This window comes from Phyllobates terribilis, unplaced genomic scaffold, assembly GCF_046119375.1.
Source record: "Phyllobates terribilis strain yellow unplaced genomic scaffold, ASM4611937v1 Scaffold_37__1_contigs__length_12642776, whole genome shotgun sequence".
NCBI lineage: Eukaryota > Metazoa > Chordata > Amphibia > Anura > Dendrobatidae > Phyllobates > Phyllobates terribilis.
In genome coordinates, this window is record NW_027362797.1 from 11,961,555 (window position 1) to 11,988,926 (window position 27,372).

Here is a 27,372-nt window from a genome sequence, read left to right on the forward strand (position 1 = left end):
AATTTGTCAGGTTTTGGATGGTTTCTGCTTCAATTGTTTTGCATGAGGACAGAATACCCTCCCAGAGCTGTTGCTTAGATGTGAACTGCCTCCCGCCATCATAGACACTCCTTTTAATGATGCTCCAAAGGTTCTGAATGGGGTAGAGGTCAGGGGAGCATGGGGGTCACACCATAAGTTTGTCCCCTTTTATGCCCATATCAGCCAGAGATGCAGATGTTTTATGTGCAGCATGAGATGGTGCATTATCATGCAGAAAAATGATCTTGCTGTGAAATACACGGTTCTTCTTCTTGAACCATGGCAGGAAGTGCTGTTTGAGAAAATCCACATACATTATGGAGTTCATCTTTAGCGCCTTCAGGGATCCTAAAGGGGCCGACAATCTCTCTCCCCATGATTCCAGCCCAAAACATTACTCCACTTCCTCCTTGTTGGCGCTGTAGCCGTGTTTGCGTGGGGTGTCCATCAACCAGCCATCCTCCACTCCATCCATCTGGACCATCGAGCGCTGCACGGCACTCATCCGTGAACAAAACAGTTTTGAAATCAGTCTTCATGTAATGTTTGGCCCACTGGAGCCGTTTCTGCTTGTGTGAAGTGGATAGAGGAGGTCGACAGGATGGCGTATGCACAGCTGCAAACCTCTGAAGGACCCTGCATCTTGTTGTTCGGGGGACGTTGGAGGCACAAGCAGCTTCAAAAACTTGTCTGCTGCTATGACAAGGCTTTTTTGCCGCTGCTCTTTCAACCTGACGTAATTGCCTGTAGGAAAGAGTCCTCAATTTGCCCTTATCAGCACGCACACGTGTGTACTGTGAATCAGCTACATACTTCTTGATTGCCAAGACACTTCATCCTGATCATCGCACAATGTTGATTGTAGTCATGCCTTGACTTAAACACTCCACAATTTGTTGCTTCTCAGCAGCCGACACATCCTTTTTCTTTCCCATTTTGGCAGAAAATGTAGGCTGCTTAATAATGTGAGAGAGCCTTCTTAAGTAGTCTTGCCTTTCATTGGACACACCTGCCAAACTAATTAGCACAGGTGTCTGCAATTGCTTACAGTGATATAAAGAGCCCTGACACACATCACCATCAATGAGTTTAACTGACAAACAAACAAATTCTTCCCTTATCACTCCTAAACACTTTTTGCATAATAATTTGGAACGCGGTGTACATGTGCTTTTCCACAAAACACCAGCGGTTCACGTAGTGAATCTTACAGTTCTAACTTGCCAACCGTGGTCTGTATGGAATTGTTCAATAAAGGGCCCAAAATTAAGATAACATAGATGGTAGAGGTCTCTATGAATAGGAATTCCTAAGTATTTGATACCCTGTGAGGGCCAGGCAAAGGAAAGTTGGACTGGATGGAATCCTATATGGATTTGGGGAGGGAGACATCGAGGGCCTCAGACTTCGCTGCATTGATTTTAAAATTTTACCATGTAACAAAGTGATCTATTTCAGCCATAACAGCATGGATGGATATATGTGATTGAGTGATATATACTAGGACATCATCAGCAAATAGAGAGCACTTGTACTCGGTGCCTCCCACCTTAATCCACCTAATATTGGGGTTATGGCGAATTGATGAGAGCAGGTGCTCCGTCACTAGGATGTATAAGAGAGGGGACAGAGGACATCCCTGCCTTGTCCCATTGGTGATTGTGAAAGGTGATGAAAATGTTCTGACGCGCCCCCTGGGCCTTGGGACACCCGGAGCCGGACCCTTTTTGGTGGATGCTGGTGGTTGTAGTCTTCGTGGCGGCGACCCGGTTCCGTGGCTCAGGGCGGTCAAACCAGTGGCGGAACTATTTATGTGGTTTTGATGTTTAAATGTCCGACTACGCCACCCGTGGATTGCGGTCAGAGTGAACCGCCGCTACAGGGCAGACCGCTGAGGCTGGTGTTGTGGGTGAAGCAGAGCGTAGCATAACTCCCCACGGGAGGAGTATAGCCTCAGGGCAGTGTATGCGGAGGATGGGGGTGATGGTGCAGGGCAGCAGCAGTAACGACACGGAGTCAGTGATGCAGTCCAGGGCCTTTACTCACAGTTCTTATTATCCAGACCACGTCTGCAGGTAACGGCTGCCCACGTCGTACTGTGCTCACCAGGTGAGGGGCTCAGACAACTCCCAGATAACTTTGGAGCACTTCACAGGACCCCCTTTGTGTGTCCTTTGTCTGGCCTTTCTTACCAACACTTCTGTCCGGCTGCCTCGGGCCTCCTCTTGGTAAACTTGGCGCCAGTTTCCTTGACCCTATGTGGTGCCTTCCTAGCGGGTGTAGCGAGGGGCTGCACCACATAAAATGTCAGAGCCTCCGGTTTCTAGCTGAGGGTCGTTTCCTGCCTCCACTAGTTCGGGGACCGGTCTCCCCCTTTGGCCTGACCCCTCCACGCAGGTGGATTCGGGCGTGCGGTGGCGACTCGCCCGTCCGCACCCCTGGGATCCCTTCATTCCTCGTTCCTGGAGCCTTCTCCGCTCCTCTTCCTTCCTTCTCCCTCTTCCAGGCCTGGGCCTCTGTTACTAGGCCCGCCTCCGGAGCAGAGCTCATGCAGAGCCCCTGCTCCCTGCCACTTCTGCTCAGACTTCTCTGCACTGAACTAAGATGGTGCCCACCTTTTATACTCCCTTCTCAATGCACCCAGGAACTGCTTCCTCCCTGCTCCTGCACTACAGGGTTCCCCTTCCTCAGTGTTCCCTCCCCCCACTCCAGCCAGGGACAGGGACTGTCGTGCCCATCTCAGGGGCATATTGGTCGCCCTGCCCCACGGCAATGTGGTGTAATGCATGCAGGTGTCGGGTCCTGATCCACACTCCATCCTTACCTGAGAGTGAGATATCACACCTCTGGGTGAGGTGCAATACGTCTGTAGCAACCGAGCCCTCAGGGTGCTACAGTTCCATTTATCTTCAGCCTAGGTGACGTATTGCGATACAGGGCCGTGATTTTGGCTATAAAAGGGTCCCCTAGACCCCTACCCCAAGCTTTTTAAGAGAATCATATATGGCGTGCCAGGAGACTCTATGGAATGCTTTCTCAGCATCCAACGAGAGTATCTAATTACAAATTTTTAACTGCATCTAGCCCAGGAAATACTTTGTGCCTAGTAGCAGTGTCTGCTAGTCAGCGGATTATCCCGGCTGTTAAGCAAGCTACACCACCTGTAGTTTAGACACTTAATTTTTTCAAAGGAAATGCTTCGGGACCATGGGATACTCAGTGAAGAGCATCAGGAGGCACCCCAAGGCATAGGGGCTGGGACTGGCAGTAGGATGCCTTGCGGTGGACAGCCGAGCTCGATCCTTATAAAAGCTTTTTAACTGCAGCAGCTTTAGTGGACGCTACTGGAGCTGGAATTACGCGGCTGCTGGCATGAGACTTGCCCTCCAATAGATCCTTGTAAATGGATTTAAAGTGTATTCATTCAAATTAGAGAGACAATTTAAATTAAAAAGCTTAGAGCTGCCTCCACCACAGGGGGGCTCGCTCGACCCACCAGCGGACAGGCACCAGTATTGGGAGAGGGGGGCTGGCCATCAGGGTTCACCGCGGCTCTGGCACAAACCCGGCGACACGGAGGTGGCACGGGCAGGAGCGGACTGGCCGTGTTGGCTTCTCACTTTTTGGATTTTAGAAGGGCATGACATGCCTATATCTGTGTCTCCCCCTCCTTTTACTCCTCCACCTCTTTTATTTTCGCATGACTATATGTACTTGTCACTTTTCCATGTGTTAGTTGTGTCTTCTGAGCAGTTTGTCAGCTTTTGGACACCTTTGAAGGTGTTTTCTATGTGTTTCTATGTGTTTTTGTTTGCCTGCCATTGGTTTTAACGGTGTTCGAAGGTGTTCGACGAACAGTTCGACGAACAGTTCGGCGAACACACGGGTGTTCGACGAACCGAACCGAACTCGAACACTACGGGGGTGGCTCAACACTAGTAGCAGGTTTCCCTTTTGTTTTAACTCAGTCCAAAATGTTGGGGCCCAGTTGCCGCGGATGTTGGCACGCAAATTAGAACCGTTGGTGCACTTAGAAGAATATTAATGTCCATAGCCTGGGTTGTAGTGTACTCACTGTAAATAGCGCTGGTAGAACCACAAGTCTCAGAAGGGCACTCACGGTGCATCTCAAACGGTCGGATGGTTCTCTGGACACCAGCTGGGGGCGGCAGGATTCAGGCCTTTATACGGTGGGAGTGCTGGCAGAACTCTCCGAGTCCTTGATGTAACTTGCTTCAGAGGGTGACAAAACCTCGCTCTCTCCAGCAGTTTAGGTATATCAGAGGGGACGGCAACACTCTGCAGCGTAGAGGTATACAGATCCGCAGCGCTCCGTCCCTCACCACACTCTTCTCCCTCTCAACTTTTGCTTTCACTTTCTGCCCAGCTCCCGCCCCCAAGTCCCTCCTCATCCAAATCATGCTCTCTCCTTCTATCCTTCCAGGCTGTGTCATCTGACTGAAACAAGGGTCCCTGGGAATTGTAGTCCACTGCAGCTCAGGGGAAAAACTGTTAATGTCTGTAGGTCCCTGTTTAACAGCAGCTGCAAAGCTCTTCTTAGTGTCTGTAAGCTACAGTAGTAGCTGCTCTGACAGTTCCCTGTGCATGTGTTGCACTTAAAAAATGGTGAATCTAGTATAGTTCCAGGTGTTTCATTAGGTGAATTATTGAGTTAAGGTTTGGTTGCAGGTGTGAATGGAATGCACTTTATTGGTATGCAAAGTTCCCATTGTTTGCACCCTTTCTTACATTAAGAGGTCTTTGTTACCACAGGTCTCTGTTTAAGATGCTAAATAAGAGTGTGATGAATATGGAAATAAATGTATACATCAGGTGGGGTCTCAGCTGAAACAACTGGTTGATAAGGAAGTGGCACCACCATTTTGTTTGAATACTGTATGAAGAGGAGGCACAACCTGGTCATTAAAATCTTCTTTAATTAGGACTGTCAGACATTATGTCACCAGGTAGGGGGAGCTCAGATAACTGTAGACACCAAGGTTTGTAGCTTTTATCGGCAATAGTGTGAAATACATTTAATCCTTTTTTTTTTTACTTTAATCCCTTCCCATTCTTTGATGTCTTATGTCACAGGCAGGTGGAACTTAATAATACTAGTCAAACAGTCGCATTGTGCGGGCTCAGGAGCTGAACTTGTGCTTGAAGGAGTGTTAGCTGGTATATACAGCTGAGACCCCAAAGTAAATACCGGGGTCCGTGCTAGTGCGGCGCCCCTGCGGGTTCAGTCACCACAGAGGTATTGCATCTCACCCAGAGGTGTGGTATCTCACTCTCAGGTAAGGATAGCGTGCTGCCCGGGACCCTAACACCTGCATCCAACACTTCACTACTCCAGACCGCCAGCAGGGGCAAGATGCGTCGCTCTCCTGCTGAGCCCTGTCCCTGGCTGGAGTGCGGGGAACCAAATAAGGGGGAACCATGTAGTGGATGTGGGTGGAGGACGAAGTACCGAGGAGCACTTGTTAGGAAGATATAAAAGGGGGAGCCATCTTCAAAGAGTCCAGTCCAGTCAGAGAGGAGAGAGGGTGGGGAGCAGGAGCTCTGCAGGAGCTCTGCTCAGGAGGAGGGTCCAGTGAGAAAGGCCCAGGACAGACGGAAGAGAGAGAGAAGCAGGAGAAAGGCTCCAGGAAAGTAGAAAGGATCCTAGGGGCACGGGCAGTGCGGATGCCACCCGTGCGCCCGAGTCTGCAGAGGAGCAGAAGGATCAGGTCGCAGAGAGGGGACCGGACCCTAAACTAGCAGAGTTCTTTAAGCCTCAACTAGATAACCGGAGGGTGCAGCATTTCAGGTGCTGCAGCCAACAGCCACATCTAACTCACCAAAAAGGTGGCCATAGAGGAGCCAGGGGACAGAGAAGACGTCGCCCGACAAGGTCCGTGGTCACTGGCTTGGGACACTGGGTGTGAGGTGCAGGGAGACGGTCAGAAGGAACACACAGAAGGGGTCCTGTTATGTACTCTGGAGGTACCTGAGGGTTTGCTGAACCCCTCCCTGAGTAAGCACAGGATGGCGTGGGAAGTTACCCTGGCCTGGTAACTTGGAGTCTAAAACCATGAGTAAAAACTCTGAAGACTGCATCCCACTGTCTCTGCAAATTATTATTGCACCATCATCCCCTGCACTACACTGCACAGCAACATCTAATAAAATCACCACTTCCTGCCCTGGAGCTAAGCTCTACCTGTGGAGAGCCAAACCAACTCTGCTGCATTATCAATAGCTCCAGAGGATCTGCTCTGCAGCGGTGGCTCCCTTTAGCCACATACCACAGGTGGCATCACGAACATTATATAAAAACTATAAATCCCCTGCAAATATCCCCTTTTATTGACCGCCCTGGGTCACGGACCGGGTCACCGCAACTGTGACATCTCCCCTAGCAACGACTGGCCCGGCTACCAAGTACCCCATGGCCAGGGGGTGCGTCACTAGCACCTATATTGACACTTTAACCCCTTTACCCCCGAGGGTGGTTTGCATTTTAATGACCAGGCCAATTTTTACAATTCTGACCACTGTCACTTTATGAGGTAATTACTCTGGAACGCTTCAATGGATCCCCCTGATTCTGAGACTGTTTTTTCGTGACATATTGTACTTCATGATTGTGGTAAAATTTCTTCGATATCACTTGCGTTTATTTGTGAAAAAAATGGAAATTTGGCAAAAATGTAGAAAATTTTGCAATTTTCAAAATTTTAATTTTTATGCCCTTAAATCAGAGAGATATGTCACACAAAAGAGTTAATAAATAACATTTGCCACATGTTTACTTTACATCAGCACAATTTTGGAACCAAAATTTTTTTTTGTTAGGGAGCTATAAGGGTTAAAAGTTGACCAGCGATTTCTAATTTTTCCAACAAAATTTACAAAACCATTTTTTTAGGGACCACATCACATTTGAAGTCACTTTGAGAGGTCTTTATGACAGAAAATACGCAAAAGTGACACCATTCTAAAAACTGAACCTCTCAAGGTGCTCAAAACCACATTCAAGAACTTTATTAACCCTTCAGGTGCTTCACAGGAATTTTTGGAATGTGGAAGAATAAAATGAACATCTAACTTTTTTTCACAAAAATGTTACTTTAGACCCAATTTTTTTTTATTTTTGCAGGGGTAACAAGAAAAATGGACCCCAAAATTTGTTGTGCAATTTCCCCTGAGCATGCAGGTACCCCATTTGTGGGGAAAAAACACTGTTTGGGTGCACGGCACGGCTCGGAAGGGAAGGAGCGCCATTTGACTTTTTGATTGTAAAATTTGCTTGAATAATTAGCGGACGCCATGTTGTGTTTGGAGAGCCCCTGTGTGCCTAAACATTGGAGCTCCCCCACAAGTGACCCCATTTTGGAAACTAGACCCCCCAAGGCATCTATCTAGATGCATAGTGAGCACTTGGAACCTTCAGGTGCTTTACAAATTAATCCGTTAAAATGAAAAAGTGGAATAAAAAACCACTTTATTTTTACGGATTAATTTGTGAAGCACCTGGGGGTTCCAAGTGCTCACTATGCATCTAGATAGGTGCCTTGGGGGGTCTAGTTTCCAAAATGGGGTCACTTGTGGGGGAGCTCCAATGTTTAGGCACACAGGGGCTCTCCAAACGCAACATGGTGTCCGCTAACAATTTTGCCGATTTTCCATTCAATTTGTTAGCGGACACCATGTCGCCTTTGGAGAGCCCCTGTGTGCCTAAACATTGGAGCTCCCCCACAAGTGACCCCATTTTGGATACTTGACCCCTCAGGGAACTTATCTAGATGTGTGGTGATCACTTTGAACCCCCAAGTGTTTTTCAAAGGTTTATGACGTAGAGCCGTGAAAAAAAAATCATTTTTTTTCCACAAAAACGCTCTTTTAGCCGCAATGTTTTTATTTTCACGAGGGTACTAGAAGAAATTGGACCCCAAAAGTTTTTGTGCAATTTCTACTGAGTACGCTGATACCCCATGTGTTGGAGAAAACTACTGTTTGGGCGCATGTCAGGGCTCGGAAGGGAAGGAGTGACGCTTTGGAATGCAGACTTTGATGGAATGGTCTGCGGGCGTCATGTCACGTTCTCAGAGCCCCTGATGTGCCTAAACAGTGGAAATGCCGAACAAGCGCCCCCTTTTTGGAACAGATACCTGATTTGTCAATTTTATAATGTAGTGTTATACGCCAGTTGTGTAGGACAACCTGACAAACACTACACAACTGAAGTATGACAACCTGACGAACACTACGTCAGCTGTGAAGTGTTCGTCAGGTTGTCATACGTCAGAAATTAATTCAGTAGTCCATGGAAGTATGGTACCTTTTGAAGCAGTCTTTCATGCAGAGGCCAGGTTTGTCGGGTCAGGTGTCACATTGGTAAATGGTGTCCTTGCGTATTCCCCTTCGGTAACACACTCGGCACTCCTTTTGTGACTTACCTTTTTTTCCGCTGTGAGGGATCTGGCCCGGGAAATGCTGGCCCAGTACAATTCGAGGTTCTTCAGTTCCAGAAGTAGTGGGGCCCGCTCCGCCACCACTGCCAAATATCAGGGCCTTGATAACTGTCTCCTGGAAGTGAAGGTACGACGCAGAAGTCTGGCCTGCACATTTTGACAGAAGGAAAGCGTTGTGCATTGCCATCTGAATAATGTGCACGGCCAGCTTCTTATACCATACCTTGGCCTTTCTCAAAGCACTGTACGGCTGGAGGACTTGATCGGAGAGATCAACTCCCCCCATGTACTTGTTGTACCCCACTACACAGTCTGGTTTGGAGACCTGTGTAGTGGAACCTCTTACAGTGCTGAGGGTGCTGCCATCACCATGTATGGTGGTCAAGAGAAGGACATCCCTCTTGTCCTTGTACTTGACCACCAACATGTGGTCGGTACATTGGGTTCTGCTCTCACCCCTTCTGAGCAGCTGCCCAATTAGCGTCTTTGGGAGACCTCTCTGACTTTTGCGGTCCGTAGCGCAGGCTGCGGTACCTCGCACAGAGAGGGACTTGAAGAGCGGGATACTTGTATAAAAGTTATCCAAGTACAGGTGATAACCTTTATCCAGCAGTGGGTGCATCAAGTCCCACACAATTTTCCCACTCACTCCCAGAACAGGGGGGCATTCAGGGGGTTCAATCCGGGAGTCCTTCCCTTCATAAACTCTAAACTTGTGAATGTACCCTGAGGTACTCTCACAAAGTTTATACAGCTTGATCCCGTACCTGGACCTTTTACTGGGCAGGTACTGCTGGAATCCAAGCCGCCCCTTAAAAGAAATTAAGGACTCATCCACGCAGATGTCCCTCTGGGCACGTACACTTCACCAAACTTGTTGTTGAAGTGCTCGATGACCGGCCGAACTTTGAAAAGACGATCAAAGTTCGGGTCATCGCGTGCAGGACACCTTGCATTATCTTGGTAATGCAAGAACTTGTGGATTGCCTCATAACGTGTCCGGATCATGACCATTCGGAACACTGGAGTGTTATACAAAACGTCAACACTCCAGTATTGCCGAACCTCTGTTTTTTTCAGGATCCCCATATGAAGTACCAGGCCCCAAAACTTCATAATTTCTTCTGCGTCTACAGTAGACCAGTTAGAAAATGATGAAGAGGAGTTTTGGTCCAAAAATTGATGAGCATACAAATTAGTTTGGCCCCACATGAGGTTTATAAAATCCTCAGAGAAAAAGACTTTGAAAAAGTCTATTTCTGTGAGGCGGGTGGTGTCAAACTTGATTACTGATTCCGCCACGAAATCAGGAATCAGTGGCTCAAAATTTTCGGGGGGCGAGGTCCATATGGGGTCAGTAGTGGCGGGCGCTGGAACATCTTCTCTCCTGCGACAACTGCGGGGCGGTCCAGCAGCACCTGAGGAGGAGGAGGAAGAGGAGGACGATGAGGCGTCGGAAAAGTAAAGAAATGTGGGATCCTCGCCCTCGCTGTCAGTCTGTGTCGGAGGCAACAATAGCGTATGCCTCCTCCGCTGAATAGCGAGTTTGGGATGAGCTGGACATTTTTTTTTCTTGTGTATGTGGTGCGTGTGTGTCAGTACTTCATTTAGAGTGTGTGTGTGTGTGTGTGTCAGTGTGCTTGGTGTGAACTTTTTTTTTCTGGAAAAAAAAAGAGAAGAAAAGGAACTACCGTAGGTGGTGCAAACAGCAAGCACGAGTGCGGATCGGTGAACTATGTCACCAATCAACTCTCGGCAGCTGTTGGGTGTGTGCGTGGATGTGGTGCAAAGGTAGGGGGGGGGGGGAATTGACAGGGACAAGAAAAAGTCCTGAAAAGCAGCGAGCACGGACGTTGATCAGTGACATAGACACTGCTCAGCGCTCGGCCGCTGCAGGACGCAGAAAAAAAAAAAAAACTGGGGGGGGGGAGGAGGATTGGGGTTAAAAGGAGGGGGGAGAGAAGGAGGGGGGAGAGGGGTGGATGAGGGGAGAACAGAGATGGACTTTACCAAAGTCTTCTCTGTTCTTCTTTCAGCAGGATCAGCAGCAGGTTCTGGAAGCGGCTCTGGAGCAGGATCCGCAGCAGCAGGATAAGGAGCTGGAAACCCAGGACCCTGGAGACAGCAGCAGGATGCCGAAGCTGGAGTCCCAGCAACCTGGAGACAGCAGCAGGATGCCGGAGCAGGAGATCCAGGACCCTGGAGACCGCAGCAGGATGCCGGAGCAGCAGCAGCGACTGGAGTAGGTAGGAGAAAGGTCTTGTAGTGTAACAGGAGATTCTGTGGCACTACAATGCCCAGCACAGAGAGATCAGTAGTGTGACTGCTCTGTAGAAATCCTCACCAAGTGTCACAGGGGGTTGACAGGGTGGTGACAGGCAGGTCACAGGCCGGTCACCACCTGGTCACCTCCCGGTCAGGTACTCTGATTGGTGCGATCGATGATGACATCGATCGCACCAATCAGAGATGGCTGGGGCCTGGGCACGCACCACAGGGGGTCACAGGGAGGTGACAGGTAGGTCACAAGCCGGTCACCGCCCTGTGACCGCCCTGTCACCTGTGTTCAGGTGCTCTGATTGGAGCGATCAATGTCATCATCGATCGCTCCAATCAGAGCTGGCTGGGGCTTCTATTACATCACAGGGGGTCATGGGGAGGTGACAGGCAGGTCACAAGCCGGTCACCGCCCCGCGACTGCCCTGTTACCGCGCGGTCCCGCTGTGATCGGTGCGATCGATTAGATCGGCGATTGCACCGATCCTAGCAGTTTGGGGAGAGGGCTAGGGTTACTAGGCAACAGCCTAGGATCGGTGCTCTTATGAGCACCGATCCTAGGCTGCACATCACTGTTTCCGGCAATCTGATTGCCTGAAACAGTGAGAAATGCTGTGATTGGCTGTTCAGAAATGAACAGCCAATCACAGCGATCGTGGGTGTGAAGGGGCGGCGACACCCCCTGAGATGCCGGCACCATCTACCCTAAGGTAAGATGGCACCGGAATTTTAATGCTATCACCGCGACTTCGGTCGCGGTGCCGCATTAAAGATAGGGCGTATTAATACGTATCTGGTCCATAAGGCTCAGGGCACAGATACGTATTAATACGCCCTATGTCGTAAAGGGGTTAAAGTTGTATTCCTATCTTGTACTTTTCTGGCAAATACACAGGACATAATTTTTTATAAGTGATTTTATTGCAAAAAAGTACTAAAATATAAATGAACTATACATGTTTTGTCTCACTGTGTCCATAAGAACCCAAAATATAAAATAAATAGGTTGTTTATTCTGTACAATGAGAACATGAAAAAAACAAAGCCAGAATTGCTGTTTTTTTGTTACCTTCTCTCACATAAAAGTGGAATAAAAATGCGATCAAAAAGGCACCTGTGACGATGAAGCATAAATTCTTAATTATGCCAGACATATTTTCTGATGGCAAGAGAAGCATACCTTTATTTTTATGTTGACTCTAATCTGTGCTCTTCTTTAGTTGATTAACACAGACTATTATTTGTATAAGCCTGAATGTTCTTTGATTCTGAAACAACGATATGTATTTACAAGAGCCTCTGTGATACAAACTATGTAAATAGATTAGCTAGAACAAGGAATGTTTTCTAGATATGTTAAATACCATTGTAAGGTGTTTTCCAGTCAATCTTGGGGGGATGAGCTGTGGATACTCAAGCCTTGTGAAATAATATCATCCCTAATTCTTAACCTGTGGATGTGTATTTAACAAGGGGCATGTGTTTCGGAGACAGAATAAGACTTGGGGCAGAGAATCAAGGAACATCAGAAAGACCTTAGAAGGAAAATGAGAGACATCATTCAGGAAAGTAGATGGATTGCATGGCATCCAAAGAGACACAGATTTGTATTCTACATGATTCTAGTCTAAAGATATGGCCCTGACTGGAAAGATTTAGATCTCCTCAGTTAACCATCAGAGAGACCATGGATACTTTTAGGGAGACCAGGAGAGGACGAAGAAGCCACCTGGCGCCATGGATATGTTGTTTTGGGGTTGCTAGGAGGGGCTCACCGGTTGCTTAGAACCCATGGAGACATTGGGAGTTGCCAGGAGGGACCCACTGGTCATCTGACCCCATGGAAACTCTCGGAGAGGCCAGGTTGGGACCCTCGGGTCTCCTGGCCTTGTACCTCGATGGACAGCTAGCTTCCTAAGCTTGCCGCTACCTTCTCTCTGTGAGGGCCCACCAGAAGCGGGGGGGGGCCACTGGTTGAGGTAGTCGGCCCTGGAAGTCTCCAAAGTTGCAGCTGTTCTATCCCAGGCGGGTGGAGAAGGAAGGGTGAGACTGTGTAATTGCGCACCATCTGGGGCATTTGCCGGGACTGTTCTATGTGTTTATTGTCCGCTTTGTGGTTCAATAAAATATTGTCACGTTGTTTTACCCTCACCCTGCGTTGTTACCCCCACGGAAGACCACAGGTCCTCACAGCACCTATACTCCAAAATAACAACAATAACAAAAAATACAACTCGTCCCGCAAAAAAATAGGTTCTCATACAAATCTGTTAACAGAAAAAATAAGAGTTATGGCTCTCCTTATATGGCAATGTAAAATTGTTTTGTTTTTGAAAATGTGTTATTTTCATGCAGACATCATAAAACATAAGTAAATGGTGATTTTATGTTAATTGTACTGACCCACAGAGTAAAGTTAATATGTGATTTATATGAAACTAGATGGTGGCCCGATTCTAACGCATCGGGTATCCTAGAATATGTATGCGGCCAACCGGGCGCGACTAATCAGCGAAGCTGTGTTTAAATGGGTTGTGCACTACTTTAAATTAACCCCCCAATGTATCTCCCGGGGCCCCTAATGAATTTTGGAGGACCGGGGAGCGAGGCCGCCGGTCGGGGAACTTCTGCTGCGAGCAGCCGGGAGATGACCGGCTAGCACAGGGTGAGCGTGGGAGCGAGTGAGGGTGAGAGTGTGAGGGTGAGCGTGGGAGCGTGTGAGGGTGAGCGTGGGAGCGTGTGAGGGTGAGCGTGGGAGCGTGTGAGGGTGAGCGTGGGAGTGTGTGAGGGTGAGCGTGTGAGGGTGAGCATGGGAGCGTGTGATTGTGAGCGTGAGAATGTGAGCGTGTGAGGGTGGGTGTCCGATGGTGAGCGTCAGAGCGTGAGCGTCCGACCGTGAGCGTCAGAGCGTGAGCGTCAGAGCGTGAGCCAGAGCGTGAGCGTCAGAGCATGAGCGTCAGAGCGTGAGCGTCAGAGCGTGAGCATCAGAGAGTGAGCGTGAGCGTCAGAGCCTGAGCATCCGAGCGTGAGCGTCCGAGCGTGAGCGTCAGTGCGTGAACGTCAGAGGCTGAGCGTCAGAGCGTGAGCATCAGAGCGTGAGCGTCCGAGCGTGAGCGTCCGAGCGTGAGCGTCCGAGCGTGAGCGTCAGAGCGTGAGCGTCTGAACGTGAGCGTCTGAACGTGAGCGTCCGAGCGTGAGCGTGAGTGTTAGAGCGTGAGCATCCGAGCGTGAGCATCCGAGCGTGAGCGTGAGAATCAGAGCGTGAGCGTCAGAGCCTGAGCATAAGCGTCAGAGCGTGAGCGTCAGAGCGTGAGCGTCTGAGCGTGAGCTTGAGCGTCAGAGCCTGAGCGTGAGCGTCAGAGCGTGAGCGTCAGAGCGTGAGTGTCAGAGCCTGAGCGTGAGCGTCAGAGCGTGAGCGTCAGAGCGTGAGCGTCAGAGCGTGAGAGTCAGAGTGTGAGCGTCAGAGCGTCCGAGCGTGAACTTCAGAGCGTCTGAGCTTGAGCGTGAGCGTCAGAGCCTGAGCATAAGCGTCAGAGCGTGAGCGTCAGAGCGTGAGCGTCTGAGTGTGAGCTTGAGCGTCAGAGCCTGAGCGTGAGCGTCAGAGCGTGAGCGTCAGAGCGTGAGTGTCAGAGCCTGAGCGTGAGCGTCAGAGCGTGAGCGTCAGAGCGTGAGTGTCAGAGCCTGAGCGTGAGCGTCAGAGTGTGAGCGTCAGAGCGTCCGAGCGTGAACTTCAGAGCGTCTGAGCTTGAGCGTGAGCGTCAGAGCGTGAGCGTCAGAGCCTGAGTGTCAGAGCGTGAGCGTGAGCGTCAGAGCGTGAGCGTCAGAGCCTGAGCATGAGCGTCAGAGCGTGAGCATGAGCGTGAGCGTCCGAGCGTGAGCGTCCGAGCGTGAGCGTCCGAGTGTGAGCGTCAGAGCGTGAGCGCGAGCGTCCGAGTGTGAGTGTCCGAGTGTGAGCGTCAGAGCGTGAGCGTGAGCGTCAGAGCGTGAGCGCCCGAGCGTGAGCATCCGAGCGTGAGCTTGAGCGTCCGAGCGTGAGCGTCAGAGCGTCCGAGCTTGAGCGTCCGAGCGTGAGCGTCCGAGCGTGAGCGTCAGTGTCCGAGCGTGAGCGTCAGAGCGTGAGCGTCAGAGCGTCCGAGCTTGAGTGTCCGAGCGTGAGCGTCAGAGTGTGAGCGTCAGAGCGTGAGCGTGTGAGGGTGAGCAAGTGAGGGTGAGCGTGTGAGGGTGAGCCGCTAACGGCCTCCATATTTCTCTGAAATCCGCGTGAGCGTCCGAGCGTGAGCGTCCGAGCGTGAGCATGAGCGTCAGAGCGTGAGCTTGAGCGTCCGAGCGTGAGTGTCCGAGCGTGAGTGTCAGAGCGAGAGCGTGAGCGTCAGAGCGTGAGCGTCAGAGCGTGAGCGTGAGCGTCAGAGCCTGAGCGTCAGAGCCTGAGCGTGAGCATCCGAGCGTGAGCGTCAGAGCGTGAGCATCCGAGCGTGAGCGTCAGAGCGTGAGCGTCAGAGCGTGAGCATCAGAGCGTGAGCGTCAGAGCCTGAGCATGAGCGTCAGAGTGTGAGCGTCAGAGTGTGAGCGTCAGAGTGTGAGCGTCAGAGTGTGAGCGTCAGAGTGTGAGCGTCAGAGTGTGAGCGTCAGAGTGTGAGCGTCCGAACTTGAGCGTCCGAACTTGAGCGTGTGAGCGTGAGCGTGAGAGCGTGAGCGTCAGAGCGTGAGTGTCAGAGCGTGAGCGTGCGCATCCGAGCGTGAGCATCCGAGCGTGAGCATCCGAGCGTGAGCGTCAGAGCGTGAGCGTCCGAACTTGAGCGTGAGCGTCCGAGCGTGAGCGTCCGAGCGTGAGCGTCCGAACTTGAGCGTCCGAGCGTGAGCGTCCGAGCGTGAGCGTCAGAGCGTGAGCGTCCGAGCGTGAGCGTCCAAACTTGAGCGTCCGAGCGTGAGCGTCCGAGCGTGAGCGTCAGAGCGTGAGCGTGAGTGTCAGAGCGTGTGAGCGTCAGCGCGAGAGCGTGAGCGTCCGAGCTTGAGCGTCCAAGCGTCAGAACATGAGCGTCCGAGCGTGAGCGTCAGAGCGTGAGGGTGAGCGTCTGAGGGTAAGCGTCTGAGGGTGAGCGTGTGAGGGTGAGCAGGTGAGGGTGAGCGTGTGCGGGTGAGCCGCTAACGGCCGCCATATTTTTCTGAAATCCCGCGACTCTGATTGGCCGCGGCCTGACCAATCAGTGACGTGGGATTTCCTGGACAGACAGACAGACAGACAGATAGACAGACAGACAGATGGGATAAGACAATTATATATATTAGATGGTCAATGCTGTAAAAAATAAACCTTAACTGGGGAAAAATGTATATTTTCACCATTTGCCATGTGCCGCATATTTATCTCTTGAACTTACTTTTAAGATAAAAAAAAAGATCACCGCATCCCTTGATAAATGTCGTGAGGGGTGGAGGGATATTGTGAAAAAGCACAAACATTATTAAAAATACATAAGATTAAAAGATGATTAAAATAATTAAAAATAAAAACCTGATGATAAATGAATCTATGCAGTAAAAAAAGGGTGGGACAGATAGAGTCCTTGTATGCGTAAAGCTGGGTATAAATAGAGATACAAATAGGATTAAATCATTACAAGGATAAACGATCTGTGTATAAATGTGTTTAAAAAATACTCGTTCTGTTAAATGTCTGGTTGACAACACAAAGAAAATAATGGGACCTATAGTGTCAAGTCATAATTATCAATGGCAGGCTCAGACTGAGGGCTCGTCCACACGACCGCTTAACATGGCCGAGTGCTGTCCGATGTTTTATCAGATAGCTCTCTGCCCAATGTTATACTGTGGGGCAGTGCCAACTAGTGTTTTTTTTCTCATGCCGATTTTGCATACAAGTCCATGGACTTGTATGACATCAGTGTGAAACATTGAACTGCACTCGGATGTCATCTGAGTGCAGTGCGAGATGGGCGGCAAATTTAAACGCCGCTCTGCTGATTGGTCGCGGTGGCCGGCTGCGACCAATCAGCAGAGCGGCATTTAAATTTGCCGCCCATCTCGCTGATTGGCCACGGCCGGCCACCGCGACCAATCAGCAAAGCGGCGTTTAAATTTGCCGCCCATCTCGCTGATTGGTCGCGGTCGGCCACCGCGACCAATCAGCAAAGCGGCGTTTAAATTTGCCGCCCATCTCGCTGATTGGTCGCGGTCGGCCACCGCGACCAATCAGCAAAGCGGCGTTTAAATTTGCCGCCCATCTCGCTGATTGGTCGCGGTCGGCCACCGCGACCAATCAGCAAAGCGGCGTTTAAATTTGCCGCCCATCTCGCTGATTGGTCGCGGTCGGCCACCGCGACCAATCAGCAGAGCGGCATTTAAATTTGCCGCCCATCTCGCTGATTGGCCACGGCCGGCCACCGCGACCAATCAGCAAAGCGGCGTTTAAATTTGCCGCCCATCTCGCTGATTGGTCGCGGTCGGCCACCGCGACCAATCAGCAAAGCGGCGTTTAAATTTGCCGCCCATCTCGCTGATTGGTCGCGGTCGGCCACCGCGACCAATCAGCAAAGCGGCGTTTAAATTTGCCGCCCATCTCGCTGATTGGTCGCGGTCGGCCACCGCGACCAATCAGCACAGCGGCGTTTAAATTTGCCGGCCATCTCGCTCATTGGTCGCGGTGGCCGGCCGCGATTAATCAGCAGAGCGGTGTTTAAATTTGCCGCCCATCTCGCTGAGTGGTCGCGGCCGGCCACCGCGACCAATCAGCAGAGCGGCGTTTAAATTTGCCGCCCATCTCGCTGATTGGTCGCGGTGGCCGGCCGCGATTAATCAGCAGAGCGGTGTTTAAATTTGCCGCCCATCTCGCTCATTGGTCGCGGCCGGCCACCGCGTCCAATCAGCAGAGCGGCGTTTAAATTTGCCGCCCATCTCGCTGATTGGTCGCGGTAGCCGGCCGCTACCAATCAGCAGAGCGGTGTTTAAATTTGCCGCCCATCTCGCTGATTGGTCGCGGCCGGCCACCGCGACCAATCAGCGTCGTATTAGTGTGGGCCCGGGAGCGGCGCTGCTTGTGCGGCTCCGTATTAGCGAGGACCGGGGAACGGCGCTGCCTGTGCGGCTCCTTCTGCTGCGAGAAGCCGGAAGATGAGCGACTGCTCGCAGCAAAAGCATCCCGACAGTCGGCGCCGCTCCCCAGTCCTCCGTTCACACTTGCTGTCAGGAGATCAGCTGGCCATGCCGCTGATCTTCCGAAGTTAGCCGCATGGAGGTCAGCGGCGCCGGTCGGGGTAGTTGTGCTGCTAGCGCCGCTCATCTCCCCGCTGCAACGCCGCTGACCTCCGTTCGCCAGATGAGCCGCTAATGGCCGCCATCTTTTTTCAGAAATCCCGCGGCGCTGATTGGCCGCTGCCGGACCAATGAGCAACGCGGGATTTCCAGGACAGACAGAAAGACAGACAGACAGACAGACAGACGGGATAAGACGATTATATATATAGATTAGCATAAAACCACCAACAACATGGACACAGGATGCCCAACTCACTTACTGTGTTTCGCACAAGAAGCTGCATCAGGAGCTAAGTTTATGGATTCATTCTAAATCTGGATTTATGACTTTTTAAATCTAATATATTTTTAACGAAGTTTTCAATTTTTACATTATACTCATATCTCTTGGCCACTTTTTAAAACCATTCCAGCAAGATTGGCGCTCCTATCTTTCTGCGTCCAAAAAGTGGTATATGACCACATATAAGATGTTGCCGTTCTTGGGAGAAATTGCATATTAAAATACAGTGTATTTCATTAATTTTCCTCTTGTAAAAATGAACAGTTTTGATCTAAATCTGCATAATTTAACTCTCACCTTCCTCATCATCAAGGATACCTCACGAGGTGAGATTTTGCATGATGCTCCAGATCAATGTCGATTGACAGTCATTTTCTATTTCTTCCATTTTCTTTACTCATTGCACCAACAGTTGTCTCCTTCTCTCCCAGCGTCTCCCAGGGGAGGAGTCCTGAGGAGATAATTTGCATATTCCCACTGCATTTTGGGGTAAGTGAAGAGTCTCCGCGAGCTCAAAGAACACTGGATTTTGGCTGTTGGAGCTGAAAAGAGGACATCGGTAAACCAGGGGAGGAGCGCGCATTTTTAAGCTTTTTTTTTAAGCCTTTTTCACTGTTTTCAGAACATTAACAATAAGAACATGGAAGAGTCCAGGAGCCATTTGGTGAGCTGCATATCCTGCTACATGTTCACAGACTTGCCAGTGGAAAAGCCAAACTTCACATGCCAGAAATGCAAGCTTGTGTCCCTGTTGGAGGAAAAGTTGCGAAATCTAGAAGAGAGGTTAACTACGTTGAAAATCATTAAGGAAGGTGAAGAGTTCTTAGACAGAGCAGAATTATCTCTTCATGATTCAGAAAGAGAAGAAATTCGAACTGCACCTGATGAAACAGAGGAATGGAAGCATGTGACCCACAGAAGCAGGAGGATCGAGAGGCAGTCAGCACCCATACTGCTCAGGAACCAGTACCAGGCTCTCACGCAGGAGAACCATGAAGAAATACAGCAAAATAAGACTTTGCCAGCAATGAATAACCTTGTAAGCCCTCAGAATCCTCCTGGATGGAGAAAGAAGAATGTTGTGAAGAAAAAACGGAGAGTGGTGGTCATGGGGGATTCCCTGTTAAGAGGAACAGAGGCCGCTATCTGCAGACCAGACATAACCTCAAGAGAAATGTGCTGTCTTCCAGGAGCAAAAATTAAAGATGTGTCGGACAGGATATCAAGACTCTTCAGACCTACAGATCACTACCCATTCCTGCTAATACATGTGGGGACAAATGACACCGCAAGAAAGGACCTGGAAACCATCTGCAGTGACTTTGAAGACTTAGGCAAGAAAGTGAAAGAATTGGGAGCGCAGGTGGTCTTCTCATCCATCCTCCCAGTGGATGGCCATGGAACAATGAGGTGGAATAAGATTCTACAGGTGAACAACTGGCTACGTCGATGGTGCCGTCAACAAGGATTTGGATTTCTGGATCACGGAATGAATTACCTATACGATGGACTACTTGCTAGAGATGGGGTGCACCTTACGAAGACTGGAAAACATGTATTTGGAAGTCGCCTTGCTACACTCATCAGAAGAGCTTTAAACTAGAACAATGTGGGAAGGGAAGCAAAAGGCCAGAAAAAGCCATACAGCTGACAAATACTATTGAGATCTCTGCTACTGGAAGTGGAAAGGAAGAACAAAGACAAAACAATTTAAATAATAAAAATATGGGAGGAAGAGAAACCAATCACAAACTAAAATGTTTTTATACAAATGCACAAAGCATGGGCAACAAACAAGGAGAATTGGAACTACTAATGCAGGAAAAGGAATATGATGTCATTGGAATCACTGAAACTTGGTGGGACGATACACATGACTGGAATAAAAGGCTAAAAGGATACAACTTATTTGCAAGAAACAGACTTGATAAACGAGGAGGAGGTGTTGCATTGTATGTTAGAAAAGCGTATATCTGCACAGAGATTGAAGCTTCAGAGACTGGGAGTTCTGTGGAAACTGTTTGGGTAAGAATACAAGGAGAGAACAACGGAAAGGACACCATTGTAGGCATTTACTACAGGCCACCTGGGCAAGCTGAAGATATGGATGAACTCTTTATGTATCAAATGACCAAGTTCTCCAAAAAATATGACGTAGTGGTCATGGGAGATTTCAACTATCCAGACATTTGTTGGGAATCTCTCTCAAGTAAAACTAACAGGTCAAGCAAATTCTTATCCTCTCTTGCTGACAACTTTATCTTCCAAAAGGTAGGGGAGAAAACAAGGGGATCTGCTACTTTGGATCTAATCCTTATAAACAGGGAGGAAATGGTTGAGGAGGTAAAGGTGGCTGGGACCCTAGGAGGCAGCGATCATGCTATTATAGAATTTTGGATAACTAGAGGAGGAAGACATGTGAAGACTCAAACTTCAAGGTTAGATTTTAGAAAGGCAGATTTTAAGAGACTCAGAAAGAGAATAGGAGGGATCCAATGGCTGGATGTCCTTAAGGACAAAAATGTCCAGGAAGGATGGGAAATTTTTAAAAATGAGATTCTCAAAGCACAATCGTTAACAATCCCGAAAAGTAGGAAGAATGGGAAGCATTTAAGGAAACCAGGATGGATGAACACAGAACTTAAACACATGCTAAAAAGAAAGAAAGAAATGTTTATTAAATGGAAAGAGGGAGGCATATCTAAAGAAGATTATAATACAGTCTGCAGTTCCTGTAGGGCACGTATCAGGGTAGCTAAAGCTGACAATGAATTAAGGCTTGCAAGAGATGTCAAAAGCAATAAAAAAGGATTTTGGGGGTATGTCAAAAGTAAAAGAAAAGTCAAAGATGCTATAGGATTTTTACAGGATGAAAATGGAGAAATGGTAAGAGAGGATGTTGAGAAGGCCGAACTTTTTAATTCCTATTTTGCATCTGTTTTCTCTCAGAAAGAAAATGTAACATCAACTGATCTTCACTGTCCTTTTAAAGGAATAGAGGAATCCAAGTTATCTGTAAACAGAAAGATTGTGAGGGAATATTTAGCTAACATAAATGAGTTCAAGTCTCCAGGTCCAGATGAATTACACCCCAGAGTACTGAAGGAGATCGTAGAAGAAATTTTAGAACCACTCTCCATAATCTTTGAAAATTCTTGGAGAACAGGAGAAGTCCCAGAAGACTGGAGAAGAGCAAATGTTGTTCCTATCTTCAAAAAGGGGAAGAAGGTGGACCCAGGGAACTATAGGCCGGTGAGTCTGACTTCTATACCAGGAAAGATCTTTGAACAAATTATTAAACAACATGTATGTAAGTACATGGATAAGAATGAAGTGATTAACCAGAGTCAGCATGGGTTTGTAACTAACAAGTCATGTCAGACTAACTTAATTTCCTTCTATGACAGAATCACTGACTGGGTGGATCAGGGAAATGCTGTAGATATAGTATATCTTGACTTCAGCAAAGCATTTGACAAAGTATCTCACACCATCCTTATTGAAAAAATGACCAAGTATGCAATGGACCAGGCAACTGTTAGGTGGATTCATAACTGGCTTAGTGATCGAACTCAAAGGGTGGTTGTAAATGGCTTCACATCCAGCTGGATGAATGTCTCAAGTGGGGTACCACAGGGCTCCGTCCTGGGACCTGTATTGTTCAACATCTTTATCAATGATTTAGATGAAGGAATTGAGGGTAAACTGATTAAATTTGCCGATGACACAAAGCTAGGAGGGATAGCTAATACTAGAGAAGAGAGAGAGAGGATTCAAAAAGACCTAAATAAACTGGAGCAGTGGGCAGCAACCAACAGAATGGTTTTTAACAGGGAAAAATGCAAAGTACTACATCTGGGCAATAAAAATGAAAAAAGCATATACAGAATGGGAGGAAAAGAGCTAAGCAACAGTACATGTGAAAAAGACTTAGGTATACTAATAGATCATAGACTGAACATGAGTCAACAGTGTGATGCAGCAGCAAAAAAGGCAAATACAATTCTGGGATGTATTAACAGAAGCATACAGTCTAGATCACGTGAAGTCATTATCGGTCTTTACTCCTCTTTGGTCAGACCTCATCTGGAATACTGTGTACAGTTTTGGGCACCACATTTTAAAAAAGACATAGACAAACTGGAGCAAGTTCAGAGAAGAGCGACCAGAATGGTGACTGGTCTGCAAACCATGTCCTATGAGGAACGGTTGCAGGATTTGGGAATGTTTAGCTTGCAAAAAAGAAGACTGAGAGGAGACTTAATAGCTGTCTACAAATATGTCAAGGGCTGTCACATTGTAGAAGGATCATCTTTATTCTCATTTGCACAAGGAAAGACTAGAAGCAATGGGATGAAACTAAATGGGAGGAGACACAGATTAGATATTAGAAAAAACTTTTTGACAGTTAGGGTGATTAATGAGTGGAACAGGCTGCCACGAGAGGTGGTGAGTTCCCCTTCAATGGACGTCTTCAAACAGAGGCTGGACAGACATCTGTCTGAGATGATCTAGTGAATCCTGCTTTGAGCAGGGGGTTGGACCAGATGACCCAGGAGGTCCCTTCCAACTCTACCATTCTATGATTCTATGATTCTATGATTATGGTTTTGTAGCCCATTCCAGCTTCGTGCAGGTCTATGATCTTGTCCCTGACATCATTAGAAAGCTCTTTGGTCTTGCCCATGTTGTAGAGGTTAGAGTCTGACTGATTAATGGAGTCTGTGGACAGGAGTCTTTTCTACAGGCGACTATGTAAGACAGCTGTCTTTAATGCAGGTAACCAGTTGATTAGGAGCATCTAACTGGTCTGTAGGAGCCAGAACTCATAATGGTTTGTAGGGGATTAAATACTTATTTCTCACTGCAAAATGAAAATAAATTTATCTAATTTATACAATGTGATTTTCTTGATTTTTTGGGGGGGATATTCTATCTCTCAATATCAAAATTAACCTACCCTTAATATTATAGACTGTTCATGTCTTTGTCAGTGGACAAACTTACAAAAACAGCAAAGGATGGAATAATTCTTCCCTTCACTGTATTTAGATTTCCCTGCTCTGATATATTTCTTGTTCTCATTTTGTTTGATTTTTCAATTTAAAAACATAAAACAGAAGAGCAGCGTATTCTTACCACAGGAGCAGCTATGTTATGAAGGGGGTGTCTCATCATAAATGGGTGCAATTTTAAAGCACTTGAAAAAAGCAAAAGCAATTTTGCAATTTGCTTGTTATTAAAAATCCTCTCCAAGAATGGAGTCATTTTTAGGTATTATTGCTTATAGCTGAGGAGTAACTAATCTACTAGGCAAGGAGCAATTCTGAAGCTCGCTGGATTGCTGGATCAGGACCGGTTCAGGACCACCCAGCTCCTCCAATGCTGTAAGACAAGGATGACTTTGCTTGCAGAAACGAAGAGCAGACAGTCCGACAACAACGCCACAACCTCCGCACAAAAGGAAGCTGGGCAGCAGGGAAACGGTGAGCTCCTGAGGTGAAGAAAACCTTTAAGGCCAGTGCACAAGAGCCAAGGAGGCCATATGGAGGGTCTGGGTATAAGCTTCATGCGTTTTGTCTACACCGTGAGCTGGCTCTTTGCTGGAAGGATTTTCCTAGATTCCAGTAGTGGTAACAAGTCCACCAGTAATTCACAAATAGTGGTATACCGTACTGCTTCCCATCATCACTAGAAGAGCACATCATTAGAGAAAAAAACGCAGGACTCACTTTTCTAGGTAACTGACAGCTGCAGCCAATCACTAGCTGCGCTGGTTCTCTGACGTTGTAAAAAAGTAGCCATCACTTCAGGAGTCGTCACCGATCTCCGAAGTGGACTGCGCTTGATTTGCGAGGGCAGTGTAGGGAGAGTATGCCACCATTTTTTATTTTAAGCACATTCGTGCCTTATATTTTTATTACTGTAACAGCAACCTATTTAATATCAATTTAATTGAACCAGTGTTATGTAAAAATGAAGAGTTGTTCTATAACACTCCTAATATTTTCCTTTTGTATATATTTAGCCTACAGAAACAATGTGTCACATTTTAGACAGAGGTTATTACCCAGCTTTTCCAGTCTGCATAATGCCAGATCTGCCCAGGTAGTCATTTATAAGTCATTAACTCTTCTTTTATAATAGTGTGACTAGTCAGGTTGCTATTGGTGACTAAGCCCCGCCCCTTCCGAGACTTTCACGTTCAGCAGTGATGGAACACTCACATACATCTGCTGACATCACAGTGAGTGTGACATCACCGGCACAGTGACATCACATTCCACAAAGTTCCATATACAACTGACTGCAGCCATTGAGCTTTAGTTGTAGTTGGCTTTGACTACAATATACGTGTGGATTGCATTTAGTAATTTTACATACGTTTTTTGGATAATTGCCCTGTTGTTGCCTGATGCAACATGGACTTTAAAGGGAAAAGAAAGAGAAAAAGGAAAGAAACACCAGATGGAGAAGACACTGGAAATAACCAGGAACCTCCACCAAAGATAAGGAAGATGGACTCCAAGAAATCTGGGCAGGATGGTCAAATATTACCTGACAATGAGGGAACCCAGAATATTTCCTTCCTAGACACTGTACAAAACAGATGTGACAAGTTTGTGGGATACATCACAAATCAAGCTGATACCAATCTACAAAAGCTGAGTACAAGAGAGAGGAAAAGAGAGACTGTGGGTCCAACCAGGATCATTAACACGAGAGGTAATGAAAGTGCAGCAGAAGAGAAGAGAACTGGGAGAAAAAGGAAACATCATGAAGATCCAGCCACCAGTCAAGATGACATCTCAGGTGAATTTAGTGGCCCCAGTAGCAAAAAAATAAAGACCACTGTCCCTCTCACCAGGGATAAGTTTATCTGCCATGGCATACTTGGAGAAGGGAGTTATGGGAAGGTTGTACTGGCCACGGATAAGATACGGAAACAAAGTGTGGCCCTTAAAATCATAAAGAAGGAAAGCCTAATCTCCTTCCCTGAATGCCTTGTTGAGCACCATGTCCTGAAGCTTAGCCACAACAGCAGATTCTTAACTCATTGCCATGCCGCGTTTCATACTGAAAACCATGCCTATTTTGTCACCGAGCTGGCCAGTGGAGGGGACCTGCATGACTATATATATAGTACCATTCCCCTGAAGGAACCTGTAACCTTTATAGCAGCAGAAATCGTCTGTGGCCTACAATTCCTGCACAGCAATGACATCATTCACCGGGACTTAAAACCCGATAACATCCTGCTGACTGGTGACGGCCACATAAAAATTACTGATTTTGGACTATCTCTTTATGAGTTTGATAAGAGATTTAATGCCAGAGATTTCAGTGGAACACCTGGGTATGGCGCCCCAGAAATGATCATGGGAGACGCTTATGATGAAGGTGTAGATTGGTTCGCCTTTGGAGTCATATTGTACAACATGATTTTCCAAGACTCACCATTTCCAGGAGACACCACTGAAGAGATTGAGAGAAATGTCATCTACTCTGAACCATCATATGAAAACCTCACTGACCACGATGCTGTGGACATTATGTCCAAACTACTCTGCAAAGACCATTATGTCCGGCTAGGGGTTAATGGAAAAATCAGAAAACACCCCTTATTTTCAAATCTAAACTGGACAGACATAGAAACAGGGAAAGCGCCATCTCCAGTTATCATAAGAAGGAACATGAATGTCAGCATGAGACAGCAGATCCCAGCACCGCGCAGTGAAGACCTGAACGAGACAATTCCGGCTGAAGAACAGAGGATTTTTACGAGTTTCCCATTTGTGGCTCCAGAATGGAGCACAACTTACCACTAAATGGAGAAACGGCATAATACCATCTAATCCTCCTGTATCTTGACTTAAGACTGTCTACTTTGGGGTGTGTGGCACCTCATCCCGTATCCCGCATATTCTTAATATGTAGCAATAAACTTTGCTTGTTTTAATTCATCCTTTGGTTCTTTGGAGCATTTTTCTATTTTTTCCTGTGTATATACAGTGTATATATGTACAGGTCATGTGTATATCTAAAGGTCATGTATATATGCATATATATAATGTGTAGGTCACGTGTATGTATAATGTGTATGTGTATATTGTGACAAAAAAACATCAGATTAAGAAACAATTCTGTTGTTTTAACCCCATAGTGACCACCAATACGTCTTTTTACGGACCTGCGATATAAGAGATTAGCATCCCCCCGAGAGGTGACAATCCTGCAGCTATCAGCTGTACACTATAGCTAACAACTTGCTGCATCAGCCACGATCAGGGTCGGCACTGATTATGGCCATTTAACCCCTTAAATTCTGCTGCCAATAGTGACTACGGCATCTAGATGGTTAACAGAGTGTGGGGGCTCCCTCTTTAACTACATTGGCACCCTGAGATCTTGATCGTGCGGTCCTGATGTTCGCCATGGCAGTCAAATAACGGCCTTAGAGCCTGCCGCGTATAGTGGCCTGTTCAGAAGTTATTAAAATGTAGGTGGTGAAAATAAACTTTTACATTCCTGTTATGCCACTTTGCATTAATTCCTGAAAAGCACCTGAAGGGTTAATGAACCACCTGAAAGCAATTAAATTTTTAATACAGGGATGCGGTTTTTAAAATGGTATCACTCTTGGGGGGATTTCCAATATATAGGACCCTCAAAGTAATTTCAAAACTGAACAGGTCCCTATAAAAATAAGTTTTGTAAATTTCTTTGAAAATATGAAAAATTACTCCTCCATTTTTAAACCTTCTAAAATGCTAACAAAATAAAACATTTTACAAATGGTGCTGATAGAAAGCAGACATTATTGAAATGTAATTTATTATTGCTTTGTGTGGTATGACTATCTGGATTAAAGGGATAATCATTAAAAGTTTGAAAATTGCAATTTTTTGTAAATTTATATCAAATTTCTGATCTTTTTATAAATAAGGAATGATGCCATACGGATGGCAAAATCGATAAAAATCATCCAAATTTTTTCACTATTGTTTTCACACTCGTGTAGCCCCGACCTCACAGTGATACCAGATGTGTTTAGTTTTTTTA